Source organism: Mytilus edulis, chromosome 10, assembly GCF_963676685.1.
Source record: "Mytilus edulis chromosome 10, xbMytEdul2.2, whole genome shotgun sequence".
In the NCBI taxonomy this organism is placed as follows: Eukaryota; Metazoa; Mollusca; class Bivalvia; order Mytilida; family Mytilidae; genus Mytilus; species Mytilus edulis.
Window position 1 is genome coordinate 49032277 of NC_092353.1, and position 23555 is coordinate 49055831.

General features: G+C 31.0%; 2 long non-coding RNA genes across 2 annotated transcripts; both read right to left on the reverse strand.

The window, feature by feature from the left end:
• Nucleotides 1–4603: 4603 nt before the first annotated feature.
• Nucleotides 4604–11107, reverse strand: LOC139492465 (uncharacterized). Its single transcript, XR_011656850.1, has 3 exons — nucleotides 11004–11107; nucleotides 9508–9628; nucleotides 4604–4883 (listed from the first exon to the last, which is right to left on the reverse strand). It is a non-coding gene; the product is annotated as an uncharacterized lncRNA (long non-coding RNA).
• An 8596-nt stretch (nucleotides 11108–19703) lies between these two features.
• Nucleotides 19704–23011, reverse strand: LOC139492466 (uncharacterized). Its single transcript, XR_011656851.1, has 3 exons — nucleotides 22951–23011; nucleotides 21866–21969; nucleotides 19704–19797 (listed from the first exon to the last, which is right to left on the reverse strand). It is a non-coding gene; the product is annotated as an uncharacterized lncRNA (long non-coding RNA).
• Nucleotides 23012–23555: the final 544 nt, after the last annotated feature.

The window sequence follows — 23555 nt, forward strand, 5'->3', positions numbered from 1 at the left end:
GTTATTTGGGTTGCATTTAACAAACCATCTACCTACCCTTTCTTTGTTTATTATATTTGTGTAGTCATATAGTTATTCGTCATTCTTTGAACTATAATTTACAATCTTGTATTTTACAGTTACTCTTTCTTTTAACTATGTTTAAACGAAAAATTTAAGTGCAAGGACTTTGGAATAAGGATAGAAGCTACTATTTCATATTTTTTTTATTATTCTTACGCTATGTATTTCGTTGTTAATTTGTCAGACTATCATTGAGAAAATGTCGACCAAATATTTTTTTTCCATTTGATGAGTTAAGCCTTTTTCAAATGATTTTTATAGTTCGTTCTTATGTTGTACTGTCATACCACTGTCCAAGGTTAGGGGGTGGGATCCCGCTAACATGTTTAACCCCGCCACATTATTTATGTATGTGCCTGTCCCGAATCAGGAGCCTGTAATTCAGTGGTTGTCGTTTGTTTATGTGTTACATATTTGTTTTTCGTTCATTTTTTTATAAGGCCGTTATTTTTCTCGTTTGAATTGTTTTACATTGTCTTATCGGGGCATTTTATAGGGCTTTGCTCATTGTTGAAGGCCGCACGGTGACCTATAGTTGTTAATGTCTGTGTCATTTTGGTCTTCTAATAATAGTTGTCTCATTGGCAATCATACCACATCTACTTTTTTTTTATATAAAGTGATATTCCGTTTCAATCCAACGCTTTGAATGTTTACATGTTTGTATTGAAATTTTGACAATGATGGACGACGAATATATTTAGACCCTAGGAAATAATTAACGTTTTAATTATCTAGTATGTAAATTTTGCTAAAATGAAATCATTATCAATTGTTTATTTATTTTATGTTTTCGATAAAAGTTTGTAGGCAATGTGATAAAAACTGGTTTAATTGACATGTTAACATTCCTTCTAAATTAGTATATTCACATGATGCAACAGCTTTGCAATATTAAGAATACAAGATTTCACCTTCATATTATTTCAACTTTCACTGGAGATATACCAATGTATGTAGCTGAAGCTGAACCTACTCACAGTGTTAAAAGGACAAGTGATTTTAAAAATTCTAATTTAAAGTATGCATAAAAGTATGTATAAAAGACTTTTAAAACCATAAAAAAAATGGTATTTATGACCCACAATATCAATGTCGCCTTAATAGTTCATAAGCGGTCTATTGCTCCAAAAATAATAACACATCTCTAATGTATACGTGGAACTCGTATTCGTTTACAAATTAACCATTATGGTCGAGGTCACGTACCTTCACCCGCGGTAGCCCGCTGACAGGCCGGCCACGTACCTTACGCTACTATCTTACAGCGACGTAACTACGACCTCAATACGGTCATCAAGTTCCCCCCGCGACCAAACAACGCTTTTTTTACGACCATACCGCGTTTATACTACGCTGTTCAAGTTCATAGTACAATTCTTGCATGCTCATGTTGTCCGTATCACTCTCGTCTTACGACCTGACTACGTTCATACTACGACCATCTCGAGTTCTAGCTATGTTCATTGTCATTGTCACATGCAATATTTTAAAAAAGCACATCTAAAAGCTTTCTAGGTTTGGTTTTGTCTGTATGTAATTTGGACTCATGTCAATAATTTCCATCACATGAATCATGCTTGACATATCTGTATCATTCCCACTATGGTTCAATTATATATCGTAATTTCATCTTGATGGATCAGCAATACGTAGTGATTCAGGTTGGATTGGTATATCCAACATCTCTACTGTATCATCATTCGTACTAGAGGCCTCTCTGACTCTACATCTACCCCTACCATCACGTCTACGAGTTCTGAATGTTGGTGCTACATGTATTCCTGTGTTGTTTTTGAGAATTCTACGTATGAATGACAATAAGAAGGAATGAATCAGTGTTTATATAGAACACGATGTTGACGTTATTGTTGAGAGCGTAGTTAGATCGCGATAGGAACGTGGTAAGATCGTAAAATGATCTTGGTAAGCGCGTATTATAATCGCAGAGGAAGCGTGAAAAGATCGTGTTGCAATCGGATAATTCGTGGTATGGTCGTAGTGAGAACTTGATGAGCGTAGTAAGATCGTGATAATCGTAATGAGGCCGCAGATAAAGAGTTGTGAGAGAGTGGTAAAATCGTAGCGTAATCGCCGTACAAACGTACTGGTGACGTAGTAGCTACGTGAAAACAACGAAAATCTACATTGTCATGCCGTACATACTGCAATCTCACCCAAAACTGATTTTTTTAGATCGCGGTGAGCGTTGTGAAATCATGTTCTAGTGTGACTAGAGCAAATTTTGCTGATGTGCTTTGTACATGTGACTTTTCGTGTTTCTTTGGTTCATATTACGTGGCTCTGTGCTTTAAAACATCCCGTGATTTTGTTTTTTAAACTATTAAAAGGGCATTAACTTAATGTTTTATTATGACTTTGAAAATACTTTGAACTACAAAATTATTTTATCTCAATGTGTTGTTAATATCTTTCATTTTTGCTGGTGTGCTTTGCACGTGCTACTTTTTGTGTTTCTCTGTACAGATGACGTAGTTTTGTACTCTTAACATCCCACCATATGTTTTATTGTTCTATTATAATGATATTTTATATCTCTTCCTGTGAGACGTAACATTCCAACATCAAACGCGCGGAAACTCGCCAAGCAGTCATTTTGATTGATTTTGAATACACATATCAGTGGTAATGCATGTGGTTGTATAATTTTATATTTCCTTTTTTGTGCTCTTTTTTTATATATTTGTTTGCTTTGTTCTGATAGAGATTGTGACACTGTATTATGGCTGGATCCCTATTTTGACAATTTTACTTTTTATGTCTATTTTGATGACACATCGTTATAAATACTATGGAATTTGATGCGACAGTCATACAAGTAATAGGTTTAGCGCTATTAAACCAGGTTCAATCTATCAATTTCTACAGTTGAGAATGCCTGTACCAAGTCAGGAATATGACAGTTGTTCATTCGTTTGATGTGTTTTATCATTTGATTTTGCAATTTGATTAGGGACCTTCCGTTTTAAATTTTCTTCGGTGTTCAGTATTTTTGTATTTCTCTTTTTATGTAAAATCACCGCTATAAGAGTTAAATTGTCAAAAAAATAGGTTTCCTCATACTGATTCAATAAATAAATGTTTCTATTTACTTTTGCCTGAAACTAGGGAGATAAATATCAACTTCTGGCTTAAAATATATCACTTCTTGTCTTACATTATACCTTGACACAATGAATCGAAAAATATAGGTTATTATATACTATTGCCTGCAATAAGAGACATTTGGTACTTCCGGTTTAGTGAAGGTCACTTCTGGTTGATACTTTTGAAGGTCATATGTCAACCAACAGTTTGCAAAAAAACAATTGCTTTATTATTTACCAAGTTGAAGTAATAATCAATTAACCTTAAATTAAATCATTTCAAGCAGAAAAAAATACTTTAAGGTGTCAGTTGATTGTTACAGACCAATTGTATCATATCTTAATCACAATAAGGCAAACAGTTTGTAGTAGTTACATAAGTGTCCATATGTATTACAAACAAAGTTATAGTATTGGTTCTTTCAACAAAAACTCTTTCTAATTTATCAAAATCAGTTCTTTTAGCAATGAAAGACGAGCTTTAAAGATGCACTCCCAAGGAAAACAGTGATCAGGGAGATACAAAAAGAAGTATTCCAAGGCGCATTAACTGTTCAATAACATATGCCAAAAATCTAAGCGACATCTTGCGAAACAAAATTGAAAAAAAATAAAAGTAGCCAAGATGAAAATGATAAAAATCAGAAGAATATCAATAGGTCTTTTCACAGAAAAGTGTAAAGACCTTATACTAATAAATAGATCAAATACTAAAGGTCTTTACATAGAAAAGTAGAAGGCCCTTATATAAATCAGTCTATCTTAACGCGGCACAAATAAAGAGTTCAAAGATGATTCGCCATCATCCTTCATGTGAAGACAGAGCAGAAAATTTCCACTGTTGCTTCCAAATGTATTTAAAAAAGTATTTGAGATAAATATTAAATATCATATTATACAAATGAATATTCAAAGTAAGGCAAATCGTTAGACATAAACACTAGTATCTTTTTAGGATAATTTCTAAATTATGGCCTAAATAGATATAAGAAGGTGAAGTGTGAGTGTCAATGAGACAACTCTCCATTGAAGTCACAATTTGAAAGAGTAAACCATGATAGGTCAAAGTACTGTATTCAACACAGAGCCTAGGATCACCCAGGACAGCAAGCTATAAGTGGTCCAGAAAAGACTATTGAAAAATCATGCAAACGGGAAAATGAACGGTCTAATTTATATAACTATTGAGAACCACATCAACAAACGATAATTACTGAACATAAGATTCCTGGACAGGTGCAAACAAATGCAGCGGATTTAAATGTTTTAATAGGTACCACAATTTACCCTTGTCTGAAACAATAGTGTAACATCTAAACATAGAAAGACACACTATAAAATTTCAATTGACTTCTTTGATCAACACATATAGGAACACCAAACAGCGAAATTACTTGCATGCAATATTTACTTCACAAAAACTGGAGTTGATGTTTTTATGGTTCATTTAATCTATTAAATTTTCTACAGTACGCTATACATACTCCATTTCACAAATGAAGTGCGATTCGTCCAAACAGTTGTCATCATTCCATTTGCCAACTTTGCCTGCCCACTGGACAATCTCGCGACAGTTTTCACCATCAGGGTTTGCGACAACTAAATTATCCGGTGTGTTTCCGATGAAATTACTGTAGGTTATGGCTTTTCCACTTGCTAGCCAGATCCATACACCCTCAATTCTTGCATCATTTCCACCTATCCAAAAATCCCCTGTAAACAAATGCAGAAACATCATGTAAGTTTGTATATGGTTTGATTTTTTTTTCAATCAGTTTAAAGCAAATATTTATTTGATAAAAAATATATTATTTCTTAAAATGTCTTATACATGTTTATTGTTCAAAACGTAGGGGAAGAATCATATTTTCAAGTTCGATAGATTTTTTTAGACAAAGCGCAAATATCTTTTATGCCGTGGGTTATAATAAGCAACAACGCACCCTCGTGTCATCTATCAAATAAAATCTGTAGAGTCGACATATTAAATAAATACATCATTGTTGTTGTAAGGTAAGACGACTGAAATTTCTGAGAGTCAATATATTATTATGGTTGAAAAATTGAATAGCTTGTTTGCCTGTCATGTATATGCAACTGGTGTGAAGAACAGCAATACAAAACCTACATTACAAGCAAAGGCAGATGTCATATTTTTTGGGCTATTGGCATGGTTTCACAATCCATTTTAAGTTTAAAAGTCAAATGGTGGCAATTTATATTCATATTAAAATGTTCATCATTTCAGCACTGGTATTTGTTTCTCATTTCTGTTGTTGTGGGTACGGTGATCATGTTGAAAATTCAAACGACAAATTCCTCATTGGCATTCGAAAAATAGCATACATATAAAATTTTACTAGATTGGATTTGATATTCTTTTGGAAAATGCTACATTTATTTGTTTTTCCAAAGGAACAATGTTATATCATTTGCAAGTTTCCATCGAAATTTCTTCACTATACTATGTCAAAAAGTTACATTACAAAAACACTGAACTCCGAGGTAAATTTAAAACACAAGGTTCCTAATCAAATGGCAAAATCAAAATCCTAAACATATCTCACTAATAGTCAACAACTGTCATATTCCTGACTTAGCTTGGTACTGACATATAACATTGTTGATTAAAACTGGTTATACAAATTTTTCACACATTTATCTAGTCTTGCATTATGGATGTTTCTTTTCGAAAATAAACATCAAAATTGTATTGTTTCAATCTGACAATAAAAAAATTAAATAAAAAAATTATTCACATTTTTGCATGACAATGACAGCCATTTTTTAAAAATGTTGATGCCAAATGCAAATCTTGGCATGCCAGATAACATCTACGTACAATTTTGGTAGCTTTGGAGCATTAATAAACTTTCTTTGTTGTTTCTTTGACAACCGTGGCAATTTTGTAAATTTTCTAAACTAGTTCAACATCTATGCATTTTAGATAATGACATTTAAAGAGAAACGAAAGATAATAAAGGTAGATTCAAACTTTTACAACGAAAATATTCAACTGACAACGCCATGGCTAAAAAACGACAAACAGGCAAACAATAGCACACAAATCACAACATAGAAAAAAAGACTAACAACAACAACACAACCAAAAACATTGGGTGATATCGGGTTCACTGGAAGAATAACTGATCCAATTTTACTGTATCAGGTCAAAATTTAGACAAATAATGTCTCTTCAGACCCAAACCAATAGCAAAATGCTACTTGTGTTCAATCCATATGATTCTAAGTTTATTCCAGGAAAATCCACTACGGCTTAGTTCCAAAGTTGTAACTGTAATGGTAGGCAACAATATTGTATAAAATGTCATAATATTTTTGTAAAGAGTATTCATTTTAGTGATCAAAAACCAAAGCTTTTATTTTCCCCATTATTTATGTCACGATTATAACAACCATTAAAACATTCAAGGCCTAACTGCACTTTTTTCGACAAGGATGTCCAATTTCTTCGTTAGCCTTCATATTGGTGGTTGAAATCATAGCAATTAAACTAAGAGAAGATAATAATCTCAAAGGTTTAGAGGTGAAACTAGATGGTAGAAATTGCTCACTAAAAATATGCAGATGATACAACACTATTTTTTAAATTACCAAAAGATGTTAGTTTAGCAATGAATATAATTGAAACTTTTGGCAGTTTATCAGGATTACAACTAAACAGAAATAAAACAGAGGGATTTTGGTTGGGAAAACTTAAATATAGCAGAGACAAATTGGAAAACATAAATTGGAAAAAAGATAATATTAAAAGTCTTGGCTTTTACTTTGATTATAACAATCAAGACTGTCAAAAACTAAACACTGATAAACAGCTAAAAAAATGTGAAAAAATAATATCAAACTGGATGAAAAGAAATTTAACATTAATAGGTAAAATAATAGTAATAAAATCATTAATTCTTCAAATTTAACTTATATTGCATCAAACATGTACATACCAAAGAAAATAATACAAAAGTTTAAAACTCTAGTATATAATTTCATATGGAATGGGAAAAAAGATAAAGTTAAACGCGCAACTCTTTGTACAGACTATCTAGAAGGTGGGTTAAAAATGATCGACATAGACTTGTATCTCAAAGCTCTTCAATTACGTTGGATTTTAAAACTTAAACAAAAGTCTGCTGATAATTGGTCAATCATAACCCAACTTACTTAAATAAATTTGGTAAAAACCTCTTGATATTTCAAATGAACATTAAAAATGTTAATATGTCAGACAAAATAATATTTTAATCCCTTCCAGTGTTCTATCATCAATTGATTAAAACTTGGATTAAAGTTAAGGGAGGACAGAAAAATATATATCAATCATTTCTAGATATAATAAAGCAGTTTTAATTGGGCAACCATAACAAACAAACAAAAGGAAAATACTTATTGTTTACTAAATGGATCGAACATTATATTATGTATGTAAATGACATAATTGATGAAAGAGGTCAGATATCAGAAAATAAAACATTACTTAAATTAAAAGATAAATCGATTGGATAAGAGAAGTAACATTATTAAAGAAAGCTTTTCCAAAACAATGGCAGAATATTTTACAGCAAGAAAGCTCATTTAAAACAAAAGTAAATATAAAGAATACAAAAAATCTGCAAATACTACTCAATCATAATATCTATCCAGAAATGGGTAATTGTTATTTGTATGGAGAGTTGTCTCATTGGCACTCACACCACATCTTCCTATATCTAATAAAGAAATATATTCAATACTTATTTTCCCTTATAAACAAGAAAAACATATAGGTATTCTGAAGTTGGAAAGAATTTTTGAAGAAAATTTAAATATAAAATTTTAAGGCACTCTTAGTTTTATATTTAATTACCTAGATAACAACAAATTTAAAATGTTTAAATGGAAATTACTCAACTTCATCCTTCCATGCAACGACTTATTAGTACAGTGGAGTGTATTAGAAAACAATTCTTGCAATTTTTGCAAAGAAATTGACAACTATAAACATTTTTTATTACAAAGATTGAAATCTTTAAAATTTCAAAAAGGAAATCTACGACATTATAAGATTAAATGCGATAAGAAATATGGAAACCGGGAATATGTTATTAAAGACATCAGCATATTGTAACCTGTAAGTAAAGGTATAACGTTCAAATGAGTATGTTTTTAACAAATAAACACATGCTAACTTCCCTTGGCCTTGTATAAATAATATACCACGAGGTGCCAAAAAAAAAAAACCGCATAGCAAATAACCTTTTGATTTGAATTTAACATAATTGTATAAACTTACCTAGATATGTATTTACATTAGCATAGTCAAGCATGTAAGCTTAGACAAAATAAACCTCCAAATCATAAAAGAATATTAAAGTAATTCCAATACACAGGTAACCTGTGAGAAAGTAAACACACATAATAATCACAAAACGATACGGTGTAGAACCGTAATTTTTCCCGATTTGTAAGCAGACAATTTTTTGTATTAATGAATGAATCAATTTATATTAATGTTATTTAAATTATGTATTATGTTTAATTGTATTATACTAACATTTATATACTATTTTATCATATATTCTCCCGTGATGTATAATAACTGATATACAGGTATACTTAGCATAATATTGTAAGCTAGGTAAATTATTAAACAGCATTTAGTGTAATAAAGATGATTTAATTGTTTTAAAAAAAAATATCTTTAGATGCTGTTCCTCGTTAAATCAAAAAAATATCAAGATTTGTTCATAAATCCCCGAAAAATCGATGGGCCAACTAAAGTGAAATTAAAAATTAAAATGATAGGGTAAAACAAAACAGACGAATTTCATTTTTTCCCTTGGGACATTTCGGATTATTGTCATTATTCCCCTGCGGAAAGTTGACAATACGTTAACTAATAACCTCTTTTCACATTGCCCATATTTTCCCCCAATATGAATTTCAATATAAATTTACATCTTATTGACATCATATATTGCACATATTTTCATATCTTTTTCATATGAAATGATAAATTCCTGGAATGTTAAAATAATCTGTCGTTCGGCTTTGGCTGAATAAAAAAAATGGCATACTCAAATGCAAAAGTATGACGTGAATATCTTACAACGTCTAAAATTGTCACCTAGAAAATTTCATATTCACAAATCGGTTTATAAAATTATTTTTTAAATGAATTTGGAACCAAATAATCAGTCTTTCAAGGGAACTCAAATGAATAACTTTCAAATTTCTCCTTAATATCATGCTGATATAATATGTCGATATTTGATTATCGGCAGGTTTGCTGAAATAGGATATATGTTTGCCTGTTATGAGATAAAAAAAATATAATATTTACAATCAGTGTTTCGCTTTTTGGATAATCCATTTTTTATACGATTTAAAGTGTCTGTTATGAAGTCGTTTTCTGCTCCAGTCTCTACTGATGCTAATTCCGAACGGTACGCTCTACAGCAATCCTGAAAATATTTTGTTTCTTTAAATAGACATTGCGCATCAGATTTATTCGTTCATAGTGTGTTAATTTACGTTTTTTGATTGAGTTAAGCCTTCCAATTGATATTTGTAGTGTTTTTTTCTATGTTGTGATATTATACTATTGTTTCAGAAAAAGGGAGAAGGTTTGGTACCATTAAAACGTTTAATCACGCTGCAAATGTTTGCACCTGTCCTAAGTCAGGAATCTAATGTACAGTAGTTGTCGTTTGTTTATGTAATTTATACGTGCTTCTCGTTTCTCGTTTTTTTATATAGATTAGATCGTTGGTTTTCCCGTTTGAATGGTTTTACACTAGTAGTCTTGGGGCCCTTTATAGATTGTTACTCGGCGTGAGCCAAGGCTCCGTGTTGAAGGCCGTACCTTGACCTATAATGGTTTACTTTTATAAATTGTTATTTGGATGGAGAGTTGTCTTATTGGCACTCATACCACATCTTCCTATATCTATCTTTTTATAAGTTCAGAAATTACTATGTCTATTTCATGTTTTCACCCTTCTATAACTAACTATAATCGTTTGCAATGATTTTTTTGTACCAAGTCTGATGGTAGAAATAGAAAGGCATGGCCACTGTTGATAGTTGTAGACATTTCTTTTTTAATAACAGCACTATAATATAACAAAAATTACCAATTTTTGATGTAATTGTGCATTGAAAAGGAATAAGGTTTAATCAGCAAGGGGGTATGTTCAGCGGCATAATAGCCTCATAATCTATCTTTTTTAAACCACATTGTACGTATCAACATGTCTATGAAAATCTTTTATTTGAGTTATATCTCGACGTTGTTCATAAGAGTCTTTGTGTTTACTTTCACTGAAAATTAAAACAACATGTTTTCAATGTGTAGGAAAATTGAAAAAAAACACGTTATAAATGTTATGCGTCCGATGCGCTTTCCTGAATTTGCCTTCATAAGAACACTTCAAACCGAATATTGTAAAGCCAAGCATATCTATAATTTAAATAAGATATGGTTAAAACTCAGATTAATTCATTAAAAAGTCAGAATTGGATTTCAGTGTGTTTATATCTGATTCCTTGGCTGGGTTGGACTTTCTGACTGCGCAACAGTGTGTAGTATAATTGTAAAGTATGTGGAGCAGTGTGTAGTAGAATTGTAAAGTATTTGGAGCAGTGTGTAGTAGAATTGTAAAATAAGATTGTCTTTGCATCTATTCATGACTAATGGCATTACTGACAAAGTAACAGAAATTTCCAAGCACTAACAAAACATTCGCATGATCCTTATAACTAAATGTTAAAATAAATTTGCCAATAGCTAATAAGAAAAATTAAATTTTTAAAAGAGTACTTTAGTATGCAACTTACCGCTGCATCCAACCATGACTTTATCTATTGCTGAAAAAGTAGCAAGAATTTCCAAAGTGCACTCAGCCTCTTTGACATTCTGACTGTACATCAGGTATTATAACTGTAAAAAGAATACACAATGAATTACTTGCGAATGTAAAGACTCATATGTCATAAATATTATAAATTTGATATCTACATAAAGAGAAATTATATTCACAACTAAATCAGCACATATGTGAATAAAATAATGATATTATTTATTTCATGTAACTTTGATTATTTCGGCGAGACAAAAGTTAAAATGGATGCCAAATGCATGTGATAAAAGTCAAATATATACCCCCAATCAATTTCTTAAATAAAATTTAAACGGAAGGTCGTATAACAAATGGCCACATTAGAAGGCCAAACACATCAAGCAAATGGAAAACAACTGTCATATTCAAGACCTGTGCCATGCATTTCCTAATGTAGAAAATGGTGAATTAAACCTGGTTAGCTAGTCAAAACTCTCACATATATGACAGTCGCTTAAAATTATATTTTAGTTACAATAATTTGCGATTAAAACAAACAGACATACTAGTCACGAACCCTTTTATACAATGTCGCTTAGATATTTGGTTGATATCGAATTTCTTGGCAATCAGTGTCAACAAAACATCCATTGTTTCATCTATAAAAACTTATAATAGTATTATTAAATTGACCTTGGCCAGCGAAAACATTAGTTAGAGAAGTTTCGGTAATTTGAAGTCCAACTCGGGTTGACTTAAAAATAAAGATTATGTGGAAATAATTTAAAAAAACAAACTTTATCAGAATGATTTTCCAGACATATTTTACGATAAAGATAGAAGGAAAGTTTTAATACAGAAGTTAATGAAGAAAATGGACAAAAATTTGTATTCACTGGCTTTAAAATGTACTATGGAAAGCAAACTTCAAGCTTTCCAATATAAATGTTTATGGAGAGAACATCATCAATATATCTGAATTTGAAATTTATTTATCTGGCTTTTTTTGGCTTTTCTGTTTGAACAAGAGTCTGAAAAAAACCCAACTAATGTGAAAACAAAAATAAAACGACAAGATGAGGCGCACAGTTTGTTCCCATTGGTATGCTGACAATTGTTGAAAAATTCTACCTCTAAATGCATCAAATATGTTCTCAATAAGAAAGTCCAGCATTCTGATCACTTGTTCCTTGGTATGTTCAACGATTATAAACAGACTGTAAACGACGAAACAAAACAGACGTTTACTCTTAAATTGGAATTAAAGGCATATGAACAAATACTAAATATATTTTTATTTTATAAAAATGCCTATAACACTTGAAAAACAAAACCTCAGTATTAGTTATTAAGTATAAAGTTCATTGAAAAGTTGAAAATTATATGCCATTATTAAACTTTGATAAACAATTCGTGTGTTTTTCTTCGCATGCTATTATGCACTCATCATTAATAATTGGTGATAATTGGACAACCTATGTAATCCAATATTTGTCTTTAAACGTAAAAAAAAATATATGCAATTCATACCAAATAAAATAGCTACAACATATTGTAGAAAAGCCATGCTTGTACCTATGGTCTATGCAATGAAACAAATAACTATAGATAAGATAAACACTTTATTAGAACATGAGAAAATGTACATGTGTGAGTTCAACATAAATATAGAAATGAGACGGAACATTTGAGAAAAGTTCAGACATGACTTCTTGTTTCTTTTAATAACGTCAAATAAAATTATCTCTAATTTTCTTATTTCCTTGATGCTTTTCTTATATATCTGAATAAGTATTTCCTTGTTAAAAGTTTTTCGCTAACATGTTCTTATGCCTTGAAGGTTAAATACAAGTCACAGGACATAAAGTCACAAATTTGGTAGGACAAAAAGTCACAAATAATATGTTCACAATTGTTTGAATATATAAGAGAAATATCTTGAAATATTTACTTTTTAATACCTATATTCATATTAAAGGTTAGGAAATGTGTCATTATACTTGTAAAAATGAAGATTTATTTAATTTTAATCATGCAAAAGAAAGATGTCTTAGCACCATAAAGCCATTTAAGTGCCAAGCCACTTTGACATTTTGTTTTTATAACAGTTATTTGATTTACTTTGATATTTTTTTTGATAAATTTTGTTTCAAAAGTTAGATTTTATACAATTGTTCAAGAAAAATGCAAACATATTTTTTTAGAAATGAGCGTTTTTTATTCAAAGAAAATAGTCAGAAAGAATGAAATGTGACTTTTTGTCCTTTGACTTTTTGTCCGTGATTTTTTGTCTGTGACTTTTTGTCCTGTGACTTTCTGTTCTACATTCTAAGAAAACTGTTTCGTTTGATTAGATTTAAGAAGGTACATATCTGTTTAGACACTCATTTTTTATACGGAAATCTATAAAACATTTTGTTTATTATATTTAATGAAATTACTGTTAAAAACATCACTAAACATGAACATATAAATAAAAGCTGCCCATTTAATAGACATAAATGGTAAACAATAAAAGGTCATAGGAAATAATCTGTCTACAATAATTAATAGCTCTTCAAAATAGTCGAAGAACACTAGAAAAGAAAGTTCAGTGAAAATGGACATCATACTAAATTCCAAAACATATAAATGAAATAAAATTAAAAAAAAAAAAAACATACATACACGACTCAGAAACAAAAGCCAGAGGCTCCTGATTTAGGACAGGCACACAAATACCATGGGGTTAATAGGTATAGGAAGATGTGGTATTTTTTTAGCTGTTTATCAGTGTTCAATTTTTAACATTTTTCATTAGTTTTGTAAGTTTTTGTAAATTTTTACAAAATAATTTCCTCTGTTACTAATGGGCAAAGTTAATTATTTAATGAATGCCTACTATTTGATATGAATTTATTGAACAATAAAATTAATTTTAGACTCTTCACATTGAATAATCTGCGTAGCGGATTAAGTAAAATACGAAAGTCAAAAATTTATGTTATGGTTCAATAACTTCAAATAAATTATTGCCATTTATTATAAATAAATTTCTATCAAAAGTAAGGCTCAAAGAACTTTTTATATTATTTATATTAACAATAACAACGAACAAAATGACCTGGGATTCAGTAAGACTAATATATATATAAGATAGCTGCATAGTTTGATGAAAATCCAAGTTGATTTGAAAAAGTTATGAAAAAAATTAAAGTGTACTATCTCTATTTTGTCCGAATTGCAAATCCTAGCTTTTTTTACCAAGATTATTTTAATTCTTAAATTTTACAGCACTACAACAAATAACAAAATGACCTGAGATTCAGTAAGCTTAATATATATCTAAGATAGCTGCATAGTTTGATGAAAATCCAAGTTGATTTGAAAAAGTTATGAAAAAAATTAAAGTGTACTTTATATAAAAAAGAAGATGTGGTATGATTGACAATGAGACAACTATCCACAAAAGACCAAAATGACACAGACTTTAACAACTAAAGGTCACCGTACGGCCTTCAACAATGAGCAAAGCCCATACCGCATAGTCAGCTATAAAAGGCCCCGATAAGACAATGTAAAACAATTCAAACGAGAAAACTAACGGCCTTATTTATGTAAAAAAAAATGAACGAAACACAAATATGTAACACATAAACAAACGACAACCACTGAATTACAGGCTCCTGACTTGGGACAGGCACATACATTAATAATGTGGCGGGGTTAAACATGTTAGCGGGATCCAAACCCTCCCCCTAACCTGGGACAGTGGTATAATAGTACAACATAACAACGAACTGTAAAAATCAGTTGAAAAAGTCTTAACTCATCAGATCTCTATTTTATCCTAATTGCAAATCCTAGCTTTTTTTACCAAGATTAATTCAATTCTTAAATTTTACAGCACTACAACAAAAAACAAAATGACCTGGGATTCAGTAAGAATAATATATATCATAATAACGAATACTGCTACGTTGAACTATAGGAAAACTTCAAACAACTTTTTTTTCTCAAACTAACCCCTTAAGTAATACCTAATCATGCTTTTCTCGAAAATCATAAAGGCATATACCCGTTAAACTTGCATTACGGGTATATGCCATCCAATCTAATTGAACATAAACACACGCCATGTACTTGATAGAAACACACACACGTGTTTATAGTAAACATGACCGTTACAACGTCATGTTACCAATAACTTTAATAAATATATCACTAGCTTTGGTTTCCTATACTTGTCTGCTTCATGTTCAATTTTAGTAACGAATACTGTAAGTTTAACTCGCTAAGTGCAAATCATGCCTTTTATGCCTTTTAACAGAAGAATGAAACCATTTATTCGACATGATAATAGCTGACAACATATAACTGATGTTATTTCAAAGAATAATTTATATTCAGTGTTTTCTGTAAAGTGTACCATTCGGAACTCGCACTAGTGGAGACTCGTGCAGAAAATAGATTCATAATAGCCAGATATATTACATATTTCAGCCAACCTATCGATAATTCGGCAAGCATGTCTATGATTCAATATATATTAAACTGAAAAATGACAAGATTTTAAGCAGACATTTTAACATTTAAGTCATATGAATCTAGCTTACACCAGTCCAGTAGTCAACACCAAAATGAATATCAATAACATGAATAATGTGGTCATTTTTATAAATTTTCTGTTTACAAAACTTTTAATTTTTAGAAAAACTAAGGATTTGCTTATCCCAGGAATAGATTACCAAAGCCGTATTTGGCACAACTTTTTGGAATTTTTTATTCTCAATGCTGTTCAATTTTGTACTTGTTTTGCTTTATAAATATTTTGATATGAGCGTCACTGATGAGTCTTATGTAGACGAAAAGCGCGTCTGGCATACTAAATTATAATCCTGGTACCTTATATAACTATTTACATAATAATCCTTGGTTTCAAAAATTATATAACAAACACCTTTTGATATTCCATAATATGTAGTTTGCAGGTGGAAAATGTAAACAAGAATGATTTTGCCACGGTAACTTGGAAATAATTTAACATGTGTGCCTATGATAAAACAAATTAAAGTAGCTTCTGTTTTAATTCACCAACTTCTGTTTTGTCTGTTCGAAAATAGGTCGTGTTTTATATTATGGCATTCTTCTCAGTTCTACATATTTCAAATGATCTTCGATATAAAAATACAAAGATTCTTATTATAGCCCAATGCAAAACATATTGATCGACCAATAACCTGTAGGAAGCAAAAATAGCAAATAGTTAACAAAGGTACCAGGCTTAAAATTAGAAACGCCAGAGTGCGTTTCGTCTACATAAGACTCATCAGTGACGCTCAGATCAAAATAGTTATAAAGCCATAAAGATCTCCAATGCAAATTAAAACGGAAAGTCCTTTATCAAATGGCAAAATCAAAAATTCAAAAACATCAAACTAATAGAAACCAAACTAAAGTCATATTCCTATCTGGGTACATGAATAACCTCATTTAGAAAATGATCGATTAAACTTCTGGTAGTATTGCTAGCTTATCTTTTCACTTGTATGACAGAAGATACAATTATTTTTCGTTTAGTGAATATGCATATAACGGTTTACTTTTGTATTTTGTGACTTTGATGGAGTGTTGTTTCATTGTCACTCATACCACATCTTCTGATATATATTTGTCATTTTAATAAAGAATTTATTTTCATTAAAATCATTAATGTTTTTAAAATGACTTCCTGGAGCATATTCCATAAGACAGAAGGAATCGGAGCACATTTGTTTTTGCAAAAGATTGTTCGTATTGCTCTGTTTTTTAGTCTCTTACATGAGTCATAGCGCTTGATACCCTATATTCCTGACGCATAATCCATAACTGACCGTCTTGTCATATATCTTTAATTGTAATTCGAAGTACGCATTTCCCATATGCAAGAATTTGCATGTTACCGATCCTATTGATTTGTAAGCTTTTACTGACAGCTCATTATTAGAAACCTTAACGTCGATGTTTTCGGATAGAGTAAGGACTGCACATTTTTGTCAATATAATGACATTGTTTGCGCCTGTCCTTACAAGGAAAATGTTGACTAGCTATGAAACTAGGTTAATGCACATTTTCTACACAAGAAAATATCTGTGCTAAGTAAGGAATATGACAGTTGATTCCAATGCGTTTAATCTGGTTTAGCATTTGATTTTTGACTTTCTGTTTTGACTTTTTCTATTATCTTTTAATGTTTCCCATATCTATTGTGTTAGGATATATTTGACTATTCAAGTTGTAATATTGTAGTAATTTAAATCATTGTTTAACCTAACTGAAGTAGATGGTACCAAATTTGTATTCACCTATCCTAAGTCAGGAGCTTGTTGTTCGGTGCTTGTAGTTTGGTATTGTGGTTCATAATTGTTTATTATTTCTCATATTTTACATAGATGAGCCCGTTGAGTTTTCCCTGTCATTTTTATACATTGTGACTTGGACAAAGAATTATCTAATAGGCACTCATACCTCATTTATTTATTCATATTTTGTTTAAGTAAACTGATATTTATAGTACGTTCTTATCTTGTAATGTCCTGGGTGAGGGGAGTGTAACTGCACCAAAAATTAGTTTAACCCCGCCCAATTATGTATGGGCCTATCCAAAGTCAGGAGCCTCTAATTCAGTGGTTGTCGTTTGTTGTTGTATATAATATTTGTTTTGTTGATCCAGTCAAAACATTTAAAGGCAAAAACTAAAAAATATTTTTTTTTATGATCTATTGGTGTTTATCCCAAAATACCTCCTCCAGATGTTGGAAATCTGTAAAAAGAAAAAAAAAGAAATGTACACGTCACTTCCCTTAAAGAACACATGTTTTTGGTAGAGGTTGTGTTCTTCAGTCTTCAGTTTTCTGTGTTGTGTTTTGTGTACTGGTGTGTACTGGTGTGTGTCTTCTCGTCGTTTCTCGTTGGGTTTTTTTTGCAATTGTTTTGTTATTTCATTTTCATCTCAGGGGGGAAAAAGTCCTATAAGTCCACAAAAACGGGTGAGCTGATATTGTTATGTATGATTTATATAACTTATTAAATTTTCTACAGGTATAAAACCAATAATTCGTAGCCCCATTGCTTTCCATGTTAAATTCTGCAATTTTAAGCATTGGTGGCTACTTTGATTTAAGTTCAAATATAGTGGCAGTCATTTCTTGTCAAAACTATACCTTATCTTGACTTGTGCTGAAAAATTCAACATACCTTTAAAGGGATATTAGAGCGTACTAGTTCCAGGAAGTTATAAAGTACAAAACAGGTATTTCTGATCTAAATAACAGGGCAAATGAGCCCTCCTTTTATAATTGTATATATTTTTAGATTATTCAAAAGAATCTTTCATCAAGGGTTCCTCAATGATCCCTGGTCCCCAAGCTTTCGTTTGATACCAAACTACCGAAATATTTCGTCTATTGAGAAAAACACAGTTAAAGGTAAAAACTATTTTGTTTATAATATGTATTACTTTCTTGTATGTTCTTTCCGAACGGGGCTGATAGTGGTTCTATACTGCAGTACGCTATACATACTCCATTTCACAGATAAAGTGCGATTCGTCCAAACAGTTGTCATCATTTTATTTGCCCACACTGGTAGCTGTCCACTGGACAATCTCGAGACAGTTTTCTTCATCAGGGTTTGCGACAACTGAATTATCCGGTGTGTTTCCGATGAAATTACTATAGGTTATTGCTTTTCCACTGGCTGCCCAGACCCATACACCCTCAATTACTGCATCTGTTCCACCTATCCAAAAGTCAGCTGTAAAAAATGCGGAAACATCATGGTTTATGTGGTTTGAATTTATTTATCAATCAGTTTAAAGCAAATCAATATTTGATTGAAAATATATTTTTACTTTAAATGTGTAAAACATGTTTTTCATTTAGTATTCAAAACACAGGGGAAGAATTGTATTTTAAAGTTATTTCCCGAAAAAGCGCATCTATCTTATTTGCAGTATGTTATTATCAGCAACCATGCACCCTCATATCATAAATCACATCAAAGTAAGGTTGACATATTTAAAAGAAAATAAAATCATTATTTTAGACGACCTAATTTTCTGAGAGAAAATATATAATATATAACACACAGCTGAGAGGGTGATAGAGCAGCTTATCACCCCGAGAAAACACTGTCAACTGCAGCGGAGCCAAAATCAGATTAATAAATGACATAAACCTTATCATTTTATAACAAATATTTAATTATTAACTAACTTCGTCGACGTTACTATAAGGGGGGAATGAGATTGCTTATATTACAAGGTTGAGTAATAGGCCTGATCCTTGTTTCCCTCATTACCATGAATGGTTAAAACGAGTTCAGTGTTTGATTCCAGAAAAATTAGATTGAGGGAAAATGACTTTATTACACCGACAAACATTCTAGTGATACAATGAAAACAATCAAAATGCATAGATTTGCCGTCAATATCTAAAATCGGCAAAAATTGTCATCTAGCAAATTATATATTGACACATCGGTTTAAAAATTGTTTTGAGCCAAGTAATCATGTTTGCAAGGGCATTCAAATGACTATACATTCAAATGTCTCTGAAGATTTTAATTATCGGCAGTTATGTCGAAATATGTATTTGATTTTTGACAGGTTTACTGAAATATGAAATATGTTTGCCTGGTATGAGAAAATAAAATATAATATTTACGATTAGAGTCTCGCATTTTTTATACGATTTATAGTGTCTGCTATGAAGTCGTTTTCTGCTCCGGTTTCTACTGATGCTAGGTCCGAATGGTACGCTCTACAGAAACTCTGAAAAAATTACGATTCTTTAAATAGACATAGTTTTGATACTGTTGTCAGGTCATTAAAGATTGCATATTTTGGCTTTAATATTTATTCAATTATAGGGTCTTTGCATCGGAACTATACACATTTATTTAAAAACCATTTGTTGGCATGATACGGGTTATGTTCTTCCCATATATTTCATGATGGTATTATACTAAACCCCTAACGGGAGGGATTGTGCCTGACATTCAGATGATGAACATAATCTTTCAATCAGTTTAATTGAGGTCTGGAGCTGGCATGTCAATAACTGGTAGTAGCTTTAGTTATTTATGTATTGTTGTCATTTTGTTTATTTTCTTTTGTTACCTCTTCTGGCATCGAACTCGGACTTCTCTCGAGCTGAATTTTCTTGTGCGTATTGTTATGTGTTTACTTTTCTACATTGGCTAAAGGTATAGGGGGAGGGTTGAGATCTCAAAAAAAACATGTTAACCCCCGCCGCATTTTTGCGCCTGTCCCAAGTCAGGAGCCTCTGGCCTTTGTTAGTCTTGTATGATTTTTAATTTTAGTCTCTTGTGTATAATTTGGAGTTTAGTATGATGTCCATTATCACTGAACTAGTATATATTTGTTATGGGGCCAGCTGAAGGACGCATCTGGGTGCGGGAGTTTCTCGCTGCATTGAAGACCTATTAGTGACCTTCTGCTGTTGTCTAGTCTATGGTCGGGTTGTTGTCTCTTTGACACATTCCCCATTTTCATTTTCAATTTTATCTGTAAATATGATCAGATGTTACTATTATGTCTATTCCATGTTTTCATCTTTCTATTACTAACGCATCGTTTGCAATGATTTTTTTGTACCAAGTATGATGGTAGAAATCAAAAAGTATGACCACTTTTGATATTTAAAGACAAAAAACATTTTTAAAATTATAGGACAAATATAAAATAAATTGAAATACCAATTTTTGATATAATTGAGCATTGAAAAGGAATAAGGTTTAATCATCAAGATGAATATGTTGGGCGGCATGATAGCCTCGTATTCTAATTTATAAAAAAACAATTGTATCAACATGTCTATGACACTCTTCTTTTTAGTTAAATCTCGACGTTGTTCATTCGAGTCTTTGCATTTACTTTCGCTGAAAATTAAAACACCCTGTTTTTAATGTGTAGGAAAAATGAAAACAACACGTTATAAATTTAATGCGTCTGATGTGCTTTCCTGAATGAAAACAACACGTTATAAATTTAATGCGTCTGATGTGCTTTCCTGAATGAAAACAACACGTTATAAATTTAATGCGTCTGATGTGCTTTCCTGAATGAAAACAACACGTTATAAATTTAATGCGTCTGGTGTGCTTTCCTGAATGAAAACAACACGTTATAAATTTAATGCGTCTGATGTGCTTTCCTGAATGAAAACAACACGTTATAAATTTAATGTGTCTGATGTGCTTTCCTGAATGAAAACAACACGTTATAAATTTAATGCGTCTGATGTGCTTTCCTGAATGAAAACAACACGTTATAAATTTAATGCGTCTGATGCGCTTTCCTGAATTTGCCTTCATAAGAGCACTTCAATGTGGTTATGGACTTTCCGATTAGATTTTCCTCTGAGTTTAGTATTTTTGTGATTTTTATTTTTTTCAAACCGAATATCTTAAAGCCAAGCATATCTTTAATATAAACAAGATATGGTTAATACTCAGATTAATTCATTACAAAGTAGGAATTAGATTTCAGTGTGATTATATCTGATTCCTTGGCTGGGTTGGACAATAATTTTGGTCTCGTTCGATTATATTATTTTTCAACGTTTTAATTAGTTTAATATTTAAAAAAAAACATCGAATATCACTGAAGATATATCAAAAGTACCAGGATTATAATTTAGTACGCCAGACTCGCGTTTCGTCTACATAATCAATAATCGGCATTTTCATCAGGTGTAGTAAAATTGCTAAATAAGATTCCTTTGCATCTATTTATGAATTTCCAAGCATTGATAGAATATTAATTCACATGATGCTTATAAGTATCATTAATTTTTCTTTTCAAGTATGCAACTTACCGCTGCATCCAACCTTGACTTATGTCTAGAACTGAAAAAGTAGCAAGAATTTCCAAAGTGCACCCAGCCTCTTTGACATTCTGACTTCGCAGCAGATATTATAACTGTAAAAAGAATACAAAAATGAATATACTGGCAAATGTAAAGACCCATCTCATGATTATTATAAATTTGATATCCAGATGTAAAGAGAAATTATATATACAACTTAATCAGCACATATGTGAATAAAATAATGATATTTTTTTATTTCATGTAACTTTGATTCTTTTCGTCGAGACAAAAGTTAAAATGAATGCCAAATGCATGTGATAAAAGTCAAATATATACCCCCAATCAATTTCTTAAATAAAATTCAAGCGGACGGTCGTATAACAAATGGCCACATTAGAAGGCCAAACACATCAAGCAAATGGAAAACAACTGTCATATTCAAGACCTCTGCCATGCATTTCCTAATGTAGAAAATAGTGAACTAAACTGGTTAGCTAGTCAAAACTCTCACATAAATGACAGTCGCTTAAAATTCTATTTTAGTTACAATAATTTGCGATTAAAACAAACAGACATACTAGTTACGAACCTTCTTATACAATGTCGCTTAGATTTTTGGTTGATATCGAATTTCTTGGCGCACAGTTTGTTCCCATTGGTATGCTGACAATTGTTGAAAAATTCTACCTCTAAATGCATCAAATATGTTCTCAATAAGAAAGTCCAGCATTCTAATCACTTGTTCCTTGATGTGGTATGTTCAACGATTATAAACAGACTGTTAACGACGAAACAAAACAGACGTTTACTCTTAAATTTGAATTAAAGGCATATGAACAAATACTAAATATATTTTTATTTTATACAAATGTCAATAACACTTGAAAAACAAAACCTCAGTATTAGTTATTATGTATAAAGTTCATTGAAAAGTTGAAAATTACATGCCATTATTAAACTTTGATAAACAATTCGTGTGTTTTTCTTCGTATGATATTATGCACTCATCATTAATAATTGGTGATAATTGGACAAAATATGTAATCCAATATTTGTCTTTAAACGTAGAAAAAAATATATGCAATACATACCAAATAAAATAGCTACAACATACTGTAGAAACGCCATGCTTGTACTTATGGTCTATGCAATGAAACAAATAACTATAGATAAGATAAACACTTTATTAGAACATGTAGAAAATGTACATGTGTAAGTTCAACATAAATATAGAAATGAGACGGAACATTTGAGAAAAGTTCAGATATGACTTCTTGTTACTTTTAATAACGTCCAATAAAATTATCTCTAATTTTCTTATTTCCTTGGTGCTTATCTTATATATCTGAATAAGTATTTCCTTGTTAAAAGTGTTTCGTTAAAATGTTCTTATGCCTTGAAGGTTAGTCTGGTGGTTCAGTCAATCAATATTATTAGAACTATGCCATATTCGTTTCTGACAAACATTTTTATTGTTTAAAATGTGTAGTTTCGATGTTATGGCTGAAATATGAATATAATTATAAATATAAATCCTTAGTTTTGAAGAATACATAAATCTGTACCTTGGGCATAGGTTGTTGCTATTTTGTAGGACTTTCATCCGCTAAATAATTTTGAGCTAATATAGTGTCGCAACCAAAATTATCGATTAACTACTCTGTTATTGGCTAAATATGATGAGAACTGCCTATGC